Source organism: Ailuropoda melanoleuca, chromosome 9, assembly GCF_002007445.2.
Source record: "Ailuropoda melanoleuca isolate Jingjing chromosome 9, ASM200744v2, whole genome shotgun sequence".
NCBI classification, from domain to species: Eukaryota; Metazoa; Chordata; class Mammalia; order Carnivora; family Ursidae; genus Ailuropoda; species Ailuropoda melanoleuca.
Window position 1 is genome coordinate 73,420,363 of NC_048226.1, and position 22,906 is coordinate 73,443,268.

Consider the following 22,906-nt stretch of genomic DNA (forward strand, 5'->3'; position numbering starts at 1 on the left):
GGATATGGTTTCACTCTGCAACATTTCCAGTTTGGCACCGACTTCCCTGCTGTGGGGAGGAGTCCACATAGTCCTTCACGTCACAGCTTTCTTGTAGCTTGACATTATTGTCTGTTGTGCCAGGCACATAAAACCCCAGAGGGATTCATTTGGATTTAGGCTTTGGGTGGGAACTGGGTTAAATTGTGTTCTCAGCTCATGTTCTACAAAGCATGTTTTTAAGCCAAATGAAAAACACCCATCCCTTGAAGGTTGACATACAAGGGCGTTTTACTCTACCTGGTGAGACTGGATTTTCAAGCAAGGAGCCTAGGGACCGGTTATGGCTAAATTTCACCCTCGTTTCAAGCTGTAGGAGAAATCTCAACAGCGTTAAGAATTTTCAGTGAGACCATCAGCATTCTTATCAGAATGCAGTTCCTCTTCGACTTTTTTGAAGGATGGGTACTTGTTTCTTAAGATTTCTCCTTGGAGAGGGTAAAATTGAATGATTTTCTTCCCTTAATAAAATACTTTCGACAAGAGGATTTTTATTCTGTAAGCCAGGGGGATTCAGTGATATTTACCCACCCCTTGCTGGCATCACATGTTCACATTAATTCAATTTACTTACAGCTCTAGCCATTTGCTAAAAGAAAGGAATTCTTTTGAGAAGATTTTCACAGGACAGAATCTTCCCAACTAGCATATAATTTTTTACATCATTCTAAATCTGGATATGAAAGTTTATATCTTTATTTTCTTTTGATTCCTGTCTCTCACCACTTCATTATATTTGGTGCTTTTGTGGACAAATTTAGGATGAATTCTTTTTTGAAGAATTTTGGATCACTGAGTTCCACATCACTAAGGCAGAAATTCATTTTTGTGACCTCATTCAATATCATATTCAAAACAATGCCGTGTTTTCATTTGATAATACCTAATGTAATGCTTTGAATAAGATAATATCGTGTAATAATATTTTAGGGGTGCCTGGGTGGCACAGCGGTTGAGCGTCTGCCTTCAGCTCAGGGCGTGATCCCGGTGTTATGGGATCGAGCCCCACATCGGGTTCCTCTGCTATGAGCCTGCTTCTTCCTCTTCCACTCCCCCTGCTTGTGTTCCCTCTCTCGCTAGCTGTCTCTATCTCTGTCAAATAAATAAATAAAATCTTTAAAAAAAATAATATTTTATAATGTAACGTCCGTTATGCCGCCGTCTCCTAGTCATACATTTTTACTGTCCGGAAAGAGTGGCATGGAAAATGTAGTAGACATTTTTTCATTTAAAGTGCACATCTAGGACTGACTACTGGTGGTACTTCAGGCATTTTCACAGCGTGCTTTCTTCCTGGGAATTATGAAGTTAGCTTCGGGATCTGGACAAGTTACCAAGAATTCTGAGAATCTGAATTCTAAAAGTAGTTGTTTCCGTTCAGAGGTCAGGTGGCCTGGCCAGTGAAAGGGCAACGTTGGGGCAAGTGATCATGAATCATGCTGTCTGTCCTTGAACTGCTGCTTCCTTCTGTAATCTGCAGGGTGGAGAAAGCTTCTTCCAAGCGCTTCACCCTGTTCTGCCTCCTCAGCAAACATCGGCTGTAGGGGCTTGTAGCCCCTGTCGGGGGCAAGGACTTCCCGAAGATTGGTAAGATTGGTTGCTGCTGGCAAGACTAGCTAGGTTTGGAAGTTCACTGTGATTAATTTTTTTTTCTAAAGGATGATGGTGTCTCATCAAAGGCTAGTCTTGTTCCCAGGCATTCTTGAGTTGTTTTTATGGTAATCATTTTTTCAAACTGGGACACTTTTGAGAGCGAAGGTGGTGCTCTTAATAATCCTGGTGCCCGTGGGAAAGAGGACTGTCCCAGGCTACTGAGGACGAACGTCCGCTCTAGCTGCAACAGTATAGAGGTGGTTTCACGGCGGCACTTAACAGTGAGAAGGATTAACAAGGAGGGAGATGCGCTCTGTCATAAGGTGAACGAGGTGATGGATTAAAGCCGTGCACAGAGCAACAACCTTATAAATCACAGGCCACCCGCACCAATGCAGGAGGGCGACAGAAGATCGCTGCTTGCCCCTCACCCCAGCTTGGTTTAAGTAAGCCAGGATTTGTTCAGTTTTGTGTCACAGATCTTTTTTGAAATCTGATGAAAGCTAACAAAGTGCTTGAATACACATACAGGTCAAATTCTGCATGCAGTTCCGGGGAAGCCTCACTTTCCAGGAAGCCACCTGTGAAGACACAATATGGACCCTGGGTTTATCAGCCCTATGTGGGGGCATAAACTGCACCAGAGACCTTTAGTACTTTGTTCCAAGGCGTTAGAATTTAGGAGTATATACCTTGTAGAATCTCTTGAAATAGACATGATCGAAAACCACTGCGAAACCTTAAGTTCTGTTTTCTGAATATGCATCACTGACTGATTTTGAACCAACTGGGGCACCGTAAAGGAATTCATATCAGAATTCCGCATGCTCTGATCCCAAGAAAATTAGTTCAGCAGAGATGTTAATTTTTGACAGTGATGATAACTTGGTGATATTCTGTAGTTAGTTGATGTGGGATTTTCTAAGGAATGTAGAGCAATAGTAAAAAAAAAAAAAAATACTAGCATCTCCTGAGTACTTTGTACCAGGTATGCATCCAAAGACTTTACATGCCTATGTCAATTGTCCTACATGTAACCCTTGAAGAAGTGTATTTTATGTTATATTTCCATTTTACAGATGAGGAAATCAAAACTTGGAGAGGCAAAATAACTTCCTCACGCAGTATCACATCAGCCCAGGCTGTCTGACTCCAAAACTTAGGCTCTCATCTTTTATAAAATGTGGGCCATGATTCATGAGTATCCTGCTTTCTTCTGCCAATGTCACAGGATTGTCCTCTGTTCAAGCAGGAGAAAACATGGCAACTTAGGCTAAGGAAAAGTGGTCTGTGGCAGGACACAATTTGCCTCCTATGTCATTTTAGAAGTGCCTCAGGAAAAAAGTGGTGAGGATTTTTGAGAGTCTCAGGGTAGTCGTGATAAAGAGAAAATGAAAATGAAGTTGTGACAGAGATAAAGAGGTAAAAATTGGTCCTCTGGCTGGCCTTCAGGAAACGTGGATCCCAGTTAGCTTTTATCTTGATTCCTTGTATCTTTTCTCACTGTTGCTTTCTTCATTCCCTCTATAGTGCCATATTCAATGGGTTTCCAGCCCACCCAGAACTTCTATCCCTTTCCCTGAATACTTAAAGAAATTGTGGATTGTTTGGGGCATCTCAAAACCCTCCAACCTTTGCTTTCAGAAAAATGGAATCACACTCAGTACAAGGAATCAACAGGAAAATGGATAAACTATAGCATATGCATGCAATTGAAATTGATACATGAGAAAAGAAATGAATTAGAATTAGTTATTAATGTGAATGCCTCTTATAAAGAGTTGAGCAAATAAAGCAAGAAGAATATATGGAGTATGATATAATTTAGTATTGTGTATCATTAGGGATACAGATATATGTAGTAAAATGATAAAGAAATGCATAACAATGCAAAACACCTAATCCGAGTTAATGGTTATCTTTGGACCAAGGAATAGAGAGAAGTGTCAATGGAGTGGTGTATAGCAGGCTTCAATTCTAGTGTCTTCAGCCAAAGGATGTGAGGGATATTCCAGGACAGAGGAGTCATCTGAGAACTATTAGTGGTCAATACTTTTAGCGGCTGGGAGAACAGGTGTTTCTGTCCTGTAGTGGAGATCTGGGTGGGTACCACAGCATCCACTAAATCATTGCTTCTTAAACTTGCCTGCACATTGGAATCACTTGGGGAGATTTGTAAACTCCCAGAACCCAGTCTGCATGCCAGACCAGTTAAATTATACTTTCTGAAAGTGGAGCCCAGGTGTTAGCACTTAAAAAAAAACTTCTCACATGATTCCAATGTATAACCACAGCCTAGTTGAACACTGCATTTTAGTACATCCCTCCACTTATCCAGGTATTTTTTAATTCTTGCAGGAAGGTCTTATACTATTATCTAGAGAGAGCTTTTAAATTTATTTCTCTCATCTTTTGATTATTTAAAATGTTACTTTTAAAATTTCATTTTCTAGTGTTGCTAGCAGATAGAAAGGTTAATCTTTTTTAAATCTACATTATGTTCATCAACCTTGATATATTTTTATTTTTTTTATTTTTTTATTTTTTTTATTTTTATTTTTTTTTAAATTTCTTTATTCGACAGAGATAGAGACAGCCAGCGAGAGAGGGAACACAAGCAGGGGGAGCGGGAGAGAGAAGCAGACTCATAGAGGAAGAGCCTGATGTGGGGCTCGATCCCATAACGCCGGGATCACGCCCTGAGCCGAAGGCAGACGCTTAACCGCTGTGCCACCCAGGCGCCCCAACCTTGATATATTTTTAAAATTCTCACACATTGCCTATGTTCTCTTTTGCAGATGTCTATGTAAATAATTATTTAGTATGTGGATAATAATTGTTTAGTTTCTTCATTTTCAATCTTTATACCTTTATTTTATTTTTTTAAAGATTTTATTTATTTATTCGACAGAGATAGAAACAGCCAGCGAGAGAGGGAACACAGGCAGGGGGAGTGGAAGAGGAAGAAGCAGGCTCCTAGCGGAGGAGCCTGATGTGGGGCTTGATCCCACAACGCCGGGATCACGCCCTGAGCCGAAGGCAGACGCTTAACTGCTGTGCCACCCAGGCGCCCCTCAATCTTTATACCTTTAAACCAACTTCTGTCTTACTGTGATTGCTTAGACCTCAAGGCCATGTGGATTACAAGTGATGATGGCAGGAAAGTTTTCATTCTTGGATTTAAAGGGAAGGCTTTTAGAGGTTCATTATTAAGCATAATATTTATTGTAGGTTTTATGTATATCCTCTTCATTAGGTAATGAAGTTCTTATTTATTCTTGATTTTTATAAAAGTTTTATCATTAATTGGTATAGAATTGACTGAATTCACTTCCTACCCATGTGATTATCTAAATGTTCTTTAATCTGTTAACGTGATGAATAACATTTTCTGTTGTTAAATTTTTCTTTCACTCATGGAACAAATCCAACATGCATTACCCCTTTCTGTTTCAATCCTGTTCATAAGTGAATTTAGTGTAAAGCTTCCTTTTCATACTATGATACTGGTATTAAGGCTATACTGTCCTCAAATGTTACTAGCATGTTTCTTCTTTCTCTGGTAGAGTTTGTGAAGTCTATAACAATCTTTTCCTTTATTATTTAGTAGCATTAATCTGTAATACATTCTGAGATGCTTTGGACTACCTGGGTGGTTAATACAATTTCTTTTTTTTTTTAAAGGTTTTATTCATTTATTCAACAGAGATAGAGACAGCCAGCGAGAGAGGGAACACAAGCAGGGGGAGTGGGAGAGGAAGAAGCAGGCTCATAGCGGAGGAGCCTGGTGGTGGGACTCGATCCCATAACACGGGGATCACGCCCTGAGCCGAAGGCAGACGCTTAACCGCTGTGCCACCCAGGTGCCCCGGTTAATACAATTTCTTTAGCAAATTAAGGACTACTTATGTTTTCTATTTCCTTTTGAGGAAGTTATACTAAGTATATTTGCAGGAAATTGTCCATTTTATTTCAATCATTAAGCTATTGGCATAATATTAATAATGATTATTATATCCCATTCTGAATTTAGGGCTCCATAGTTAGCCCTAATATAATTTATTTGTTGCTTTTCTGTTTTTTTCTTGATCTTTTCTGGGGAAAATGTATAAATTGGCTGCTTCTCACGTTAAGGACTGTATATATATTTGTATTCAAATACTTGATCCAAAGAAAACATTTGGATTTGACTAGTGCTCTTCTGTAAACAAGTAAGGTAAATGCTAATAAGAGACACAGTAGGCATATTTTGAAAAAGAGGTACATTAAACTCAAGACTTGTTAACAGTTGTCCATTCTGCTTATAAATAGACTGCTTTATGGTCATATACTGCCCAAGGTTTTTTGTTGTTCTTGTTAACAATTTAAAATTTTAAAAACATGGAAAACATAAATTTAAAGTATACAAATAAACTGTTTAGTCCATTCATTCATTCAACAGGTATTTATTAGGCACATAGTGTATATCAGGCATGATCTTGGGTATGCCACATTACTAGGCACTGCCATTCTCCTGGCCTAGAATGCATAGTGCCCTTGTATTTTAAGATGTGCTATTTCTAGAGATCTTTAAAAAAATGCTCATAAGGGCCAAAATCAGCAATAGGATGAAAACACTGCATCAAATAGTTGATGGAAACTAAAACATTGGGCTTCCTCTCTGCCTCTCTTCAACCTAAGTCCTTGTGACAGGAGTATATTTAGGTATGTTACTCTCCTGGTGCTATTGTTTATGTCGGATTGATGTCACCCAGTGAGGGGATCATTTGCTTCATACCATTTAAATTGCTGGTGGAATTTGAGTAGCATACATATTTCTTTAACTGAGTTTTTTTCTTTTATTTCATCACTGTCATTTCTAATATAGTCTGAGGCAGATTTTGTTGCATAGTTATGTCCACTCATATAAGGCAAAATATTTTGGTTTTAGAGTACTTAGTCCACAATGGTATTACCAAAATCTGAGAGTCAATGGCCAGTTAGATGAGAACCACTTTACAATTTTCAGTTTTAATCTGTTGTAAATTTCTTTCCTAGGGGATGATATTTGGCTCTCTTATTGTACTTTGATGGAATATAGATATTAATTATCATTCTCCATTATCAGTATAAATAAATTATCTGAACATGCTTTGAAGACCATTCCTATTTCAGTACCCATTTAAATTTGCCTTTAATACTATTTGTGGGAACTCATAAGGGGACTTCAGGCATATTAGATTTGAGTAGTTTCAGTTTAATGTTCATCCCAATATAACTGAGTAATTCAAATACTTTCATTAGTAAGTGAGATGCCTCATCGGTAATGCATTTGAAAGAGGGGACAATACAAAGTTTATAAAAATTCCCAAGGAAATTTATTCAGAGTGACTGTTATAAATATTTGTGGAGTATCCACAGTATGTTAAACACAATCCTAGCCACTGAAGATACAGCATTGAGCAGAATAGTTTTTGCCCTCTTGGGATTATATTATATTGGTAGATTTTTATCAGGAAATTCCACTGCAAAGCAGTATGATTTATGATAGGTTTAATACAGATGCTCAGAGAGCATGGTGGAGATACACAAAACCCAGACTTAGAGATTAAGAGAAAGATTCCTGAAATAAATGACCTCTATGCTGAAACCTGACTAAGGACACTCAGTAAAGAGCTGTCAAGGTTGTAGGCCAGCGTTTGGGAGGTCTAAGCAGCAGCAGCAACAACAAACAGAATGCGGAGTGGGATGGGGTTATGTGGAGCAGGGCAAGTTAAAGGAATTTGATATTCATTAGCTGGATTATAGTGTATACTCGGTGTATCGAAGCAGTTTTGGGACATGATCTGTCTCTTTGTTTTGTATCATTTTCTTATATATTGTAATCCTTTTAGTACATGGATAGAATTTGATTATGACCCTTTACAGCTCTATCCTACTTAGGACCAAATATTATGTGCATAAAAATGGCAGAAGGATGTATTTGGAGAACTGTGATGTTATTAGTGGTCTGTGTAGTAAAAACAAGCAGCAAATTTAGTATAAGAAAACCCCATTTTAGCCCTCTTTCAGTTCCAAGTTATAGAAATCATACAAACTAGCTTTAGTCAAAACAGAATATATTATAAAAACACTGGTGTACTCTGTAAAAACCAAGGACAAAGTATGAAGAACATTTACCTCACGAATAAATGGGACAGGGACTCTCTCACCCTTTTTCCTCTTCACTTTTATTTTTGTATTCTTTTTTTCTGGCTCAGAATAAAATTCCCCATTCTGTTCAAGTCATGGATGCCTAAGCACCAGAGCTAAACATATTGAAGCCTTGTCATCAGAGAGAAGCTTTCTTGGCTTAAGTCCAAAGAATCCTGAGAGAGAACCCTTTGGCTCAGATTGAGTCAGATGTCCATCCTAGGACCAGTCACTTACGGCCACTGAGAATGTGGGTTGTTACTAATGGCTCCACGTGAATCTTGTTCCCACTATTGGACCAATCATCTGTAGCCAGGAGCATGGATTTATATGTCTTGGAAATTCTCAGAGGAACCCTGTACATGAAGTGGAGGGCAGGACTTTTTTTTTTTTTTTCAAGAATTAATTACCGTGAGAGACAGTGTGTACTCACGCAAGAGAGAACACGTGCATGAGTAAGGGGAGGGGCAGAGGGAGAGACTCTCCAGCGGACTCTGCTCGGAGCTCAATGCCCGACGTGGGGCTGGATCTTAGACCCTGAGATCATTACCTAAGTGGAAATCAAGAGTAGGGCACTTAACCCATTGAGCTACCCAGGCGCCCCTAGAGGGCAGGACATTTTTCAAGACAAAAATCCTAGGCAACCGAAGTATGTCTACTACACTAAAAATTATTTAAAAATCCCTTAATTTCTCTGAATCTCAAATTTCTCCTCTCTAAAATGATATGGATTAACTATTGCTATGGATTAATATTGAATGAAATATTTATAAAGTATTAATTGATAAATTGGTATGCGATTATAAAATGTTGACCAGGTTATTACAATGATTTTTGTTAAAGTGTGTACTAGAATATAGTTCTTAAGAGCTTCAGTTTGTGAAAAGTAGAATAATTTTCCTCTGTTTCTTATGGTTATGGACCAATAAAACAAAACGTCTTTATTATGTAACAAGAATTAAGGTAGGAGCTTTACACATATTGATCTTCACCACAATCATGTAAAGTAGATATTCTTTTTTTTTTTTTTAAGATTTTATTTATTTCTTTGAGAGAGCGCACACAAACAGGGGAAGAGAGGGAGAGCGGGAGGGGCAGAGGGAGAAGCAGACTCCCTGTTGAGCAGGGAGCCCAGCACGGGGCTCCATCCCAGGACCCCGTGATGGGGTCCTAAGCCAAAGGCAGATGCTTAACTGACTGAGCCACTCAGATGCCCCTAAAGTAGATATTCTTCACAAGTGCACTGTAAATTGAAGTAGCTTAAGCTCCTATAACACATAAGTAGCAGATTTAAACTGAGGTCTGAGTGATTCCAAAGATAAGGAATGGATGGTAGGGATTTTAAGGAGTCCTCTAACTCGTGTGAATGTATTTTAATGATTTATTGTTCACCTTTACAGTTATGGCAGTTGGGTTATTTCTTAATTAGTATTCTTAAAAAAAACTTAAATACTGTTTTACTGTTTTGTTTCTGTTTGGTGATTTGGTGATTGTATTCAAAATCCTATTTTATGAAGACATAGGGATTTCATGCCGTGGACTTGCTAAGAGCCGCTCTACTGCTTGTTTGAGAAATTAAAATTTTAATTATTGCTCACAAACGTCTAGTTTTCATTAACTGCAGAAAGAGAGGGATAAATAATCGTAATTTGCCAGAAACAGTATGATAGTCTTCAGGGTGGTTTCTGGAAAATTCTCAACAGCAGGTCAACATTTCTGGATTTAACAATGGAAAGTACACGTAATGAGAAATTATAAGAACTTTTGGATTCTGACCCAGCTGAATAGAATATATCTTCTTTTCTTTTTAAATTTGTATCAAAAAGGAGGTACCTGGTCCATCTGAGCATGTGTGATTGATTTGGTGGAACTGTGTTCTAAGCATGAATATTAGTCTTCTAATCTTTACAAGGCAAAGCTTTTCAATCAGATAGTAAATACCTAAAAAATATGGTCTTCTACTTTTATGCTCTTAATACAATGAAGTGTTATAAATCCCAAATTCCGTGCAAAGAGATGAATCAGCCAGCTGTTTGATAGTTCTCATCTCTGGGATATTTTACGACCCTTTCAGCTATTTTTGAACACACATGGAAGACAGAGTCTATTCTTCATGGAGTAGGTGTGGCGCCCTCTTCAGTGTCTCAGTATGGTTACTGTACAACTCCTGACTTCCTGGATGTTTCTGCACAAAGCTTTCCTGTTTTGGCTTGGCTATAGGTCTCTCCTCTGTTAGTTTTAGGCGTATACCTAATGGTTCCCTTTCAAGGAGTATATTTCCTTTACGGTTTAAGCTCCTTTGGCAATTAATCCAAATTTGTGGCTTTACATAGAAGTCTAAGAATCATGAAATTATTTATATATCTGGGAGAACAACTCTATAACACATTATCATATCATTTACTCAGAAATATTTAGATTTCTTTGGACAGCTCTATTTTTAGTGAAGTATAATTGGCATACAATATCCTATTAGCTTCAGGTGTTTATCACAGTGATTTGATGTTTTTATACATTACAAAATGATGCTCCTGATAAGTCTAGGTACCACCTGTCACCAAGCAAAGTTATTACAGTATTATTGACTACATTCCCTATGCTGTACATTACATCCCAAGGAATTACTTATTTTATAACTGGAATTTTATACCTCTTACTATTCATCTGTTTTGCACCCCCTCATAACCAACAGTTTATTTCCTGTATCTATAATCAATATAACTTCTTGAGAGTGAGCTATCCCTTTCATATACCAAAAAGGTCTCATGTATATAATTTTCTTATTTGTAAATACTTGCAAAGAAGATGCCTTGTGAAGTTCAAAAGGAATGTTTAATTATTTCTATCTTGCAGAGGTTAGAACTAAAATTTTGAGGACTGAAACAGCCTAGTATACAATGCCAAGTGGCCGATTGGGAAGTAACACTCAGGTCCCTCGGCTCCTAGTCCAGTGCTTTCGAGATCCCTTTACACATCACTTTTATCTCTATGATATCATTTGGTTCTTAAAATAAGATGGCACGTAGGCAGAAAGAGATTTGGTCTTCCACTAGCTGACAGATGAGAATATTGAGCCTTAAAGGATTTTTGCCCAAGGCTACACAATGAGAAACATTTTGCTTCCAAGTCCTTTTCTACTGCAATTTGCTGACTCGCCAATTTTAATAAATCCTAAATGTCCTATTAAAAATTCTACAACCTCTTGGTTTTTAAAAATTTTCCATTTATATTTATAATTAAAAAGCATATTAAACGAATAAATCAATACTTTATATAGAATTCAGCCTGAATTCTCTAGGGAATCCAACCTGCTGTTCAAGAAGTACTAAAAACTGTAGCAAATAGCCTTTTTTTTTTTTTTTTTTTTTTTTTTTTTTTTTTTTTTTTTTTTGCGAATAGCCTTTTTGGTTGAGACCTACATCTGTTCTGTTGCCAATAAAATAAACATTTCTTAAGTGATACATATGATATAAACTTTTTAAAATGTCGAAATTATTTTCATCCCTCTAAGCCAAAACTAAAAAGCTCTTATGATTCCTTTCCTTGAAAACTAAATTGATATTAATTTAATACCACCATTATCTGTATCTTTCAAAACATCTGTTTGTTTGCTAAATGTCCATTATGAAGTAGTTCAGTATTTATTTCCAGGAAAATAATGATATATTCTGATTCCACCAACAGTAAATTAATAGAAAATGGAATAAAAAATGTTCTAGCTCAACCACGTCTTGTGCTAAAACCATCGTGTCAACAAGGCCAGCCACATTCCTTTATGGAGGCTCTAGGCAAGAATCTTGTTTCCTTGCTCATTCAGCTTGTTGGCAGAATTCATTTCTTTGTGGTGTAGGACTAAGATCCTTTTTTTGTTTCTCTGTTTGGTTTTTTTTGTTTTGTTTTGTTTGCTAGCTGTTGGCTCATTCTCAGTTTGGAGAGGCCACCTGCATTCTTTGATTTGTAGGCGCTTTTGTCTTCAAAGCCAGAATGGTCATGACTGTCCTTTTCCCACCTTCTGTCTTGCCTTTTATCTGTCATCACATCTCTCTGTCCATAGTTGGAAAGAAACTCCACTATTAAGTGTTTACATCATTCAGTTAGGCATAATCCAACAAAATCTTTCCATCTCAAAATCCATACTTTTAATCACGTCTGCAAGGCCCCTTTGCTAGCTATAAAGTAACGTTCACAGGTTCTGGGAATTAGAGCAAACACATTTTGTGGGTCTACTACTCTGCCCACCACAGGTCCCTTAGGAGATTCCGTAATTCTTTGATTCACATTTACAGCTGCAGAATAACTACTTTTGACTTCAGAGAAATAAGAAATATTGGAAACATTGCGGCTCCTGTTTTCCTGGCACTCAAGTTCTTTCAGGTTAATTGCATTAAGAATACCTTTTTGGAGGGGCTCCTGGGTGGCTCAGTTGTTAAGGGTCTGACTCTTGATTTTGGCCCAGGTCATGATCTCAGGGTCATGAGGATTCTCTTTCTCTCTCTCTCTCTCCCTCTGTTCCTCCACCGACTTGTTCTCTCTCTCTCTCTCTGAAATAAACAAAATTAAAAAAAAATTCTGGAAAAACAGACTGTTCCAATTTATGCTAAATACACAAAATAAAAGGCTGAGTTTTGTAATTCAGTCACTCAATGCAATGAAAACAATCAGAGTCTTGGTTGTTTAGTGTCAAAATGATTGAAGGTCCCACCTTGAAGATGTGAAGCAATGCCTTGCAAATGTGATCATAAGAAATGTAAATGTCTATTGTTCATTAAAAGACAACATTCAACTTAAGAGAAATGTAATATAATAAAAAATATTTGGTCTTTGCCTCTGGTTCCTGGCAAACAATTCCTAAAGCCCTTGAACCCCCAGAGTGATAAGAATGTCTTTTGTATGCTAATGAGATGTCTGCTGGCTGGGGGCCGCTATATGGAGTCAGGATGGGGGCTAGTTGCCAGAAGACCAACATACAATTAGAGAGTTTGAGCTTTTAGCCCCACCCCCTGACTCTGTTTCCTTTAACCTATTATGCTTTATGTAATCTATTCACATTCAATGAGCTTTTAAATTTCAACATCTATAATTTCAATTATTATTTTTTATTTCTGTACATTATAACCTTTTTGTTTCTATCTGCTTATTTCTCATAGTTTTACTATAGACATTATGATTCCACTTTTACAAATTTTACACATAGCTATTTTCTATTATGTCAAACAGTTTCAATATCTGAAGTTCTTTCTGTTTAGATCTTTGTTTCTTTCTTTTTTTTTTTTTAAGATTTTATTTATTTATTCGACAGAGATAGAGGCAGCCAGCGAGAGAGGGAACACAAGCAGGGGGAGTGGGAGAGGAAGAAGCAGGCTCATAGTGGAAAAGCCTGATGTGGGGCTCGATCCCATAACACTGGGATCACGCCCTGAGCCGAAGGCAGACGCTTAATCGCTTTGCCACCCAGGCGCCCCTAGATCTTTGTTTCTTATGGGCTCATTCTCCTACACAGTGGCTTGTTTTCCTGCGTGTTTGGTGATCTTTATTTTGAGGTCATTATTGCTTTCAATCTGTAGGAGACCTGTGGACCTACCTTAGGAAAGCTTTCAACTAAGGACAGTTTGCCTCCCCTGCTGGGTGGGTGGGTGAGCTCTCCCAGACACTGCAGATCCTTTCATCTCAGTTACAGCTCAGAGGAGGAATCTCAGACGCAACTTTGCCTCCCGGTGCTAGTCCTACATCATTGTTGCTTTGGGACTCTTGCCTTTCAGTGGTGTCTGTTGATTTAGTCTGTCTCCCTGACCGTCTGGCTGCCCACTCCTCAAATTCTCTGTGTATTTAGCCTAGACTCCCTTCCTCTGTGAGCCTGGCTCATTTTTGTCAAATTCTTTTTTTAGACATTTTTATCAAATTCTTCAGAGATTTCTGCTTTGTCTTGTGCCTGACCCAGTCCCTGTCCCCTGGAAGCCCTGGGGTGAGCTCTACTTTGTTGGTTTGTCTATTTTCTTTCTTTTTTGGGGAGGGGGGGGATGTGACTCTAGCAACTGTCTCCTACCTTTTGTGACACTAGTAGTATTTCCAAAAATTTACAGTCTATGGTTCTAGATGTGAATAATATGGTTGCTCATTACCACTTAGATACTAGTGCTCCTGGAAGTAAAACAAGCCACTGGTGTCTTGGCATGAGGACGTACAAGCAGGAATCCCGGAAGATAGCTACGTGTTTGTACACTGAGGGGTTGAAGGAGCTATATTTAGATAATATGACTTTGAGAAGCAAATGTGGCAATGACTATCTCACTTGTATTTGTGACTAACTACTAAGAAGAAGCCAGAAATTGGACATCATGGCAAAGGTAAAAAATACAGTCAAATCTGCGTGTTTGCTTTGTGGAAAGAAAGGCATGATAGTTTCCATGTTGTTAAGAATATTCTAATTATTAAATCATGAAATAGCTTTAAATACGAGCTTGTCATGGGCACACTACAAATAAAAGAATGTGTCGTGAGCACACACGAGTGTGCATGCAGGGTCACACACGAGTGCTGTCTTAATTCAGTATTTCATGTCTGTTTCCTTCAGTCAAAGCAAGGTTAACATGATTATAGAGTAGATTCAGGATTCAAATTCACTAACATTTCAGTATGTATTTAATTTGGCTTCACACACATCACACAAATCAAAGCATATTACAGTCACACAACAAACAAGGTACCAAAAGGGGTAAGAAGCAAAGGGACTAAACACAAAGCCAGTTCACGAGTGTGCAGTGGGTTTGAGGCCTCGGCCTAGCCCAGGATGGCTCTCAGGGCTTACTGCTTATTCAAGCCATGGAGGATCTCTCATCGTGTTCAGAGATCAAACAGGCAGAGGCTTTGGTGGCAGATGCCTTTCTGGTGTGGTCAGAGGTGGAAGAATATGGAGAATCTGACAGGTTGCTGCAAAAGTCCTCCCTTTGTAGAGTAGTTAAATCAGTCTTGGGCCTCCTCTGGTTCTGGTAATTATCAGCTCTTGGGTCTTCCAGGCTCTCTTGGTTTTGCTGGGTGTCAGTTCTGAGTGACGTCTGCCTGTACTGGTTTTCATGATATCCGGTCTTAGGTGCAGTGCCTTTGCCAGCTTACATTCACTGAGTGACATGAGTGACTCCATCTTGCCCTCTACAGGACTATTTTGTTTTCTCTAGAAAGTATAAAAATCTGGGTAATGCATGAATGACCTAGATGAGGAGAATTCATCTTCTGTCCAATTCTGTACGTAGTTGTGTAACTGTGGAGGAGTTAATGTCACATGGTCAAACATCTAGAGATAACAGGTAAAAAGCTCCTGAGTTATTATGGACTTCTATAATTATAAAGGAGCATCTCAGTTTAGCCCCTGAAGGTAACTAAGTTCATAAAGGAGACAAGCTTTCTTGAAAGAACCAGTGAATGACACCATCAGTTTAGGACAAGCTTTTGGTTTCCAGACCCATGCTCTTTTCATTGCAACCTGCTGCCAGGCTAGGGATATGTGAACAGAGTCTTCAGAGACAAGCTGGATGGCGGACAAGGTCTTAAAAAAAAAAATCTAAAACTGTAGTTGGCTTTATTTGGGCCTTTAACAAAAAGCACTAATTTGTGAAGAGACCTCAGCAATAACAAATCTTTCTTGAATTATCACTGATTAAAATGTCATGTTGTCTATTGATTAAAACAGTGTGTGCGAGAAAAGGAAAACTTGTAGCCTCATTTCTTCCTGATGAAGTAGAATTTGGAATTCATCTGAAAAATTTTAAATGTGTTTTAATTTTCATGGTGCCCATTTCTATCATTTCGGGCTATTGAATAGTGGGTAAGGAAAAAATATAGGGAGTGATAAGGATAAACTTTTATAGCAGGCACTTTGTAATACACTGTTGCCAAGCATGACTCTAAGTGGTTTATGAATTTTAACCCACATATTCCTCACAACAACCCGACGAACTAGACCTTGTTGCAATCTACATTTTAAAGATGGGGAGACAGAGGCAAAAAGAGATTAACCAATTTTCTCTGGGTCAAACAAACAAGAATATGGACAACATATCTCAATATTGAATTCCCAGAGTGAAATAATTCCTGAATCCTTATATATTTAGGGGCACCTGGGTGGCACAGTTAGTTAAGCATCTGCCTTTAGCTCAGGTCATGATCTCCGGGTGCTGGGATTGAGCCCCACTTGGGTCTCCCTGCTCAGTGGGCAGACTGCTTCTCCTTCTCCTTCTCCCTCTGCCCCTTCCCCCTCCTCCCTCTTTCCCTTTCTCTCTCTCTCTCAAATAAATAAATAAAGTATCTTTTAAAAAACCTGATAAATTTAGGAATGAACAACAGAACAAAACAACAGACCTTACAAATCTAAATGAAGGTTTTTTCATATCTGTTCATTCAATGGCTTCTGAAGACATTTGCCCAAGTTTGACTCAAGATTTCAGAGATGTACTCAAATCCATTCACAGTTCACTATTCTTCTCCACCCCTATCTTCTGGACTGTTTTTGTTGTTCTTCAACAAGGCACAGTTTTATCGTGAGAATCATTGACATTCATGTAGTAAGACAAGCTAGGCCAGAAAAGCTCTATAGACAGCAAGGCATTCTGAAGACAAGTGCCAACAGCAATAATATTGTATAGTTTTTATGTGAAAACAGAGGACATCTGTAATGAGTTATACTCATTGGATAGTTTTGTGTGATTGCCACCTTAAGTGAGGTGCCTAGCCAGTGAAGTCAGTAATAGAAAGAAGAATGGCTTCAGAAAATTGAAATGAAAAATAACCATGAATTGGAGATGACAATAGAAAAAAATGTTGATGGCAAGGGATGTAGAGATTGTTGGATTGAATAGAAGAATATGATCTTGAATTGAATTAANCAAATTGAAATGAAAAATAACCATGAATTGGAGATGACAATAGAAAAAATGTTGATGGCAAGGGATGTAGAGATTGTTGGATTGAATAGAAGAATATGATCTTGAATTGAATTAAATAAAAGAATTTGATCTCGCTTATTCAAAATTCTTTTGCAGATAAACCACAATGTTTTTCCAACATCTAGGCCTAAATAAATTGTAGCACACACACTACAGAGTATCTACAACCATGATCAGTGTTTCAATATTTACTTTTGTATTTAGTTCAGAAATGCCACATGGCACGTTTTACGTAAAGAACTTACCATGACCTAAACAGCTTCGTAAGCTTAATGTGAATAAATCACTTGAACGGATTTATCATCTTGGATATTTTCTCAAGTCACAGGATGGAATTAAAGTCTTAATAGAATGCAGAGTAGGAAATCTGTATTTTGATGTTTTGTTTGCAGGGATATTGATAAAGACGTTGCTAAGGATGTTATCTCACATTTTCTATGTTGGCCCACAGAGGAGATGTTGGACAGATTTCCATGACATAAGAAGTTGTGCTTCTCTTGAGTGATGGCTTACTACAATTCTTAGGACATTACATATCTGGTAAGTGATTATGTTTCTGTCTTTGCTTTGGGCACTAGGAATCTCAAAGTGGAATTCACAGAGCGTTTTATAACTATGTAAGCTGTTGGATTCAAGTTTTATGTACTGAATCCCTCTAACAGGCCTGCCTTTATTCTCCTTTGCACCCATTTCTCAATTTGTCCTTGGCTCTGTGGTGGTATCTATAAGCAACTCCAAATCACTTTGAAAGCATTTTAGGGTCTAATTACCTGAACAGATGTTTTACCTTACCAAAACTTATAAGAATGATAAACAGGGATAAGGAATGAATTATCAAATATGGTAAAAGGACCTACCAGAAAATCACATACCATTATTTTCTGAGTATGATTCTTCAATTTCTGAGGAAGATCCGAAATAGGGAAATATTAATGTTCTATAATTCCAGTAATGGAAAGAAAGAAAGAAGCAGATACACCACTCAAATACAGAACAAATACTAGATAAGCGTTATTGAAAGGAATTACGGCACCAAAGTCACGTAGAACTTGAAATTTATAACATGGTTATGTATTGGAAACACTTCTACAAAAGCCTTTGAGATGTATGAACTTTGTAACCTATTTTGGTTCATGTAAACCAATTGTAAATTATCCATCCTACTTGTTTGTCCATTTAGCCAGTGGGAGTATTCAAGGGACCAAATTTGATGTTATACATTTGCTTTGGCTTATTTAAGGGTCAGATTTTTGTAACTGAATTTCAGTAACATAAATAACAGTGCTGGAATTGTGATTTGAGGCCAGGCAGTCTGTTGACTTCATCCTCTGATCACTGTGTTGGATTGTTTGTATCTGTAGGGGTAGATAAAGTTAATATGTGGTAACAAATGACCTCCCAAACTTAGGGGCTTTACAGCATAAAACATTGATTTTCTCATTCTCATGTACACGCTCACCATGGGCTGGCCGGGGGTTTGCCATCTGTTGCCTTCAGTCTTGCTCCTAGGCTGCTAGAGAAGTTCCTATTGGGGGCACTGCTGGGCTCATAATAAAAGGAACATGGAAACACGGCGATTCACGTGCTGGATCTGAATGGTTCTGAAAAGTGACATGTTTCCCCCTCTGTTCACATTTCATTGTCCAAAGCAGGTCTGGTGGCTAAGCCTGTTGTCAACAGGACAGGGAGATAGAATTCTCGCATAGAGGAGCAGTGAATATTTTGAATGATGCAGTATATAACACTGTTGCAAAAAGTCCTACCCCCTGGCGTTTTTTGTTTTGCTAGATTGAACCTGGTAAAGTGTTTGGTGCCTAAACTTTGACTGTCTAGTACGCAGATCGTCACATTGGGTTCTGATCCTGGCACAAATAAATGGCACTTCCCTTTTCTTATCATGTCGAGTGATAAACCTGAAACAAAAGCCTCCCGGCATGGCCTACNGTCTAGTACGCAGATCGTCACATTGGGTTCTGATCCTGGCACAGATAAATGGCACTTCCCTTTTCTTATCATGTCGAGTGATAAACCTGAAACAAAAGCCTCCCGGCATGGCCTACTTTCATACGTTCTTTTCTAAACTGCTTTATAAAGGATAAGTAGAAAGGATATATGGGACCTAGGAAAAGGTATGAGATCTGGTATATGTTTACCTCATGCAGTTGTTTTGCAGATTAAATGAGATGTCTGGGGTGGGGGGAGTCATCGTTTGCGGGGCGTTCGGCGTGTGATAAGTGCTCAATACATTATGAGTGGTAGTACTAATTCTAGCACAATGTCCTCTGGTGACTTCGTGGCTCACCTACTTGAATAGTCGTCTAGGGAAATAACTTACTCGTAAAAAAACTTGAAAAAACTCCCTATTCAATAAATTTGTGTTTTATTAACCCAGTAGTGTGTGTATATACACACATGTGTGGACATGCACACAACTAGAAAAGATAGATGTGAGAAACTGTATTTCATCTACTAAAAAAGGCAAGTAGATGTGCCAAATGATAGAGACGCTTTACGATAAATCTGCGGCCTCTGGGCGGCTCTGTCCCCCTGCAGTTTCCCGGCGGACTTGGTGCATGTGGACCACTGCGTCCACTCCCGCGGTAGGGCCCTCGCTCCAGCGCCGGCCTCTCGTGACCCGCCAGTCCTCTCACTCTACATCATTCTGTAGGTTTGGCTGCCCTTTTTGGTCAACATCAAGAAGCTTACTTAAACCTTAATGATTTCAAATGAAATCAAACTCTCTTGAATTTAAATTTTCATTAAAGCACACATGGTTTTAAAATTGAAGGGCCGAAATATTCCATAAAATATGTTTTGAATTTAACGAACCCAAGACTGTTAGCAATAATTTGAATCCCGATGAAATCAGCATGTGTGGCCAAGATTTGTCTACTCTGGTAACCAGCAATGCATTTGTGCCCCAATTTTGACTTGACATTTTATAGAACTATAGCAAAAGGGAATGTGGCTGCTTACCTCAGCTCAGCTCTTTAAGGCATTTTCTGAATAAAATGGAGAAGGCGTTTCAGGAAAGCAAACAAATGACCCCATTCGTTAACATACATACAATTGAGTTGACTTTTTTCTAAAGCAATTATGTATTATCATGTTAGTACTGTGCTTTGCATTTTCTTTGTCTCTTCCTCCCAAGAAATATTTTTCTTACAGTGGAAATTCAATGAATTCTTTCCTTACAAATGACATTTTCTGTTTGCATGAGGACGAGGATGAAGCAGAGCAAATATAATGCAAGTGGATGAGGCTGAGGAAGAAATACTGGGTAGGAGGGCAGAAGAGTCATAGGAGAGCTCTCTCCTTGGATGTAGGGGTACAGACACAGATGCACGCGCTCGCCTAGTTTTATGTCAGTGGAAACAAGCCTTCTCACTGAAGCACGGGGTGAATTAACATTTTGGAAAACAGTGATTTCTTTCCATTGATTTATAACTATAAAGATATTTGATTTTTATTTCTGATTGATTTAACTATGTGAGCTCACTTCCAATTTTGAAATTATAATCTAGGTGTAAATAAGAATTGGAAGGTAAAAGGATACTATATAACTTTATAGAATTTTGAGATGAGTGCTTTTATAAAGTAAAATATGTTAATTTAATGGTAGTAAGCCTCCGTTGATCTCTTTTCTAAGTTGGTTTTTTAATATTTTGTCACATGCTTTGTTTCTTGAAAGTGAATGTGTAATGAATAATCTCTTTGCAACGTGACTGATTACCCTGTAACTTTTCTCCTTTGGAAGTAAGGACCAACTACGTGTTAGGTTTCGGGGGATGCAGCATGGACCCAAACATCTCTGGGATTGGGAATGAGAAGATTCTGAGGAATTTTGCCAAAATGACATGGCCCCTGATGGTGGGGCGTAAGGTTCCACAAAGCCCCACCTGTCTTATGGAAGGGAGGGCTTTCACCTTCTCATGCCCTGGTTCCCATAGTAACTTGGTATATTATTTGTCTTTGGCATTAATAGTGGCATAGTGGCAAATCATGTTAAATTAGAGCCAGGGCCTCGGCCTCAAATGCTTTTGCTTCCTGATTTATGAAAGACAGTATGATTGAGAGAAAAGAATTTGTAAGTAGCAATTAGAGGAGCAAGGTAAAGAGTTGCACTGAGATTTATTTTTTCAGTGAAGTGCAGTTAATGGAGCATGTAAATGGAAAGGACTTTCCATTCTTTGGCTGGCTGATACATTCCCTGATTTAATCAAATAAGACTGAAGTGTGCCTTTTACTTTCTACGCAGTCTGACAGAGGTAATTTAGAAAGGAGCTTTTAGATGAGTGTCGGCGGCTGCTGCCGGACTTATGTCTTTATGAAGGAAATACAATTGCAAATGTCTTCTCAAGCTGATTGATAGGCAATAAGAAAGTGAAACAAGAGCTCAACCTCCAAGAAACGAGAAAAAGTTGTGTTTGTTAAATGGGGCAGAAAGATATCTGCTATCCTCCTGGGATTTTTGTCTCTAATTTAGTGCCTATGCAGATCTGTACTGTAGCACATGAAACCAGAGCCACATTACTAATGTAACACGCCTCATTTCAGTCCCAGCATTTTCACTGAACTGCGTATCCCATATTGCTCCAGAGCCAGCCTAAAAAAATTGGCTGATTAGAATTATCTGCATTTGTAAATTATTGATGTTGGATCCAGAGAGAAAAGAGAATTTTCTGAGTTTGGGGCTCTAGTACCTATTGTAATTAACAGAAGGAGTTAGATTCAGATCCTTATTTTCATCCTTAGATTATTCCCTTTTGTTCATATAAAATCTATCCACTCAAAATTGAAGGCAATACTCTAAGATCACAGATTACTGCTTATTACTGCAATACATGTATCCTCCTACCCTCCTTCCACTCTTTGGAACATACTTTGTATACCTAACAAGGACATGGCCATTTGCTATGGAGGTGGACCTAAACCTGATGGCGGTGTAACGTGTCTGGACAACAGTAGATCATCTCAGTACTGGAAGATTAAGTCTGTGGAAGGTGTTGGGAAAGAGAGTCAGTAACTGCCGGGTAGTAACACCTGTCTGGGTGTAAGTCAGGGAAGACTTCGTGCAGGAGCCCAAGGAGAAAAGAAATTTCCAGCCAGGAGAGCACTGATAGGAAGACATAGAAGAGTAAAGTATGTTCAATTACTTAGCTCTGGTCAAAACTTCAAGGAACGCCTAAGAACAAAGGGTAGGGACATTAACCTTTCCATCCTACTGAGCTGGCTTACCACGTTGACTTGATATTGTAAGAGTGGATGGAGCTTTGACGCAAAAGACATGATCAGGAGCAAAGGTTAAACAAACATTACATGTCTCCTTGATGAAGAGCACCTGGGTGGCTCAGTCAGTTAAGTGTCTGCCTTTGGCTCAGGTCATGATCCCAGGGTCCTGGGATCAAGCCCCTCATCCAACTCCACTCAGTGGGGAACCTGCTTCTCCCTCTGCCCCTCTCCCCTGCTTGTGCCTGTGCCCATGCTCTCTCTCTCTCNCAACTCCGCTCAGTGGGGAACCTGCTTCTCCCTCTGCCCCTCTCCCCTGCTTGTGCCTGTGCCCATGCTCTCTCTCTCTCTCTCTCACAAATAAATCTTTAAAAAACATTTCTCCTGGATGAAACTCTCAGGTGCCTGAGTATAATGTGAAGCTATGCAAGGGGCATGTTAATAAAGAAGATCCAGATATTTGGTGCAGATTGCAAAAGGCTCCTCAATTTTGGAAAGAATATTAAGAAGTGAAAGAGATGATGACCAAAGGTGGTTGTGAGGATTCTGTCTTGGATTGCTGGTCATTTCTCTGCAGATATTGGATGAGTTATATTTGATGAGCCAAGCTTCCTTGTAGCTGGAAATACAAAGTTAGATTCCAGGAAAGAAGCCAAGATTGCAATACAGATTTGAGAGTGCCCATCATGCAGCTGGTAGTTAAAACCATGAAGTAATGGATTTAAAATATCAGAATTGCTGTACATTGAAATTCTAAACAGCCACAAAATTTAATTCATGGTCTAAGAGGAAACGGATTAGCATTTGTTCATGATCAACCCAGCAATAATTCCCCTACCTCCCCCTTCCTAACAGTACCCAGAGTTTTGGGGGGCATCCACACATCTTTCCATTATGTCACTGACGTGTTTCTTAAGAAGCTGACTTAAACCCAGCTC

At 38.7% G+C, this 22,906-nt stretch overlaps 1 long non-coding RNA gene across 5 annotated transcripts in view; it reads left to right on the forward strand.

The window, feature by feature from the left end:
- LOC117803789 overlaps positions 1 to 22,906 on the forward strand; it is a 146,466-nt gene that overhangs the window by 33,383 nt on the left and 90,177 nt on the right. For all 5 annotated transcript variants that reach the window (XR_004627879.1, XR_004627877.1, XR_004627878.1 and 2 more), the window contains one exon: positions 17,191 to 17,279. This is a non-coding gene — a long non-coding RNA (uncharacterized LOC117803789). The remainder of the gene's footprint in view (positions 1 to 17,190; positions 17,280 to 22,906) is intronic.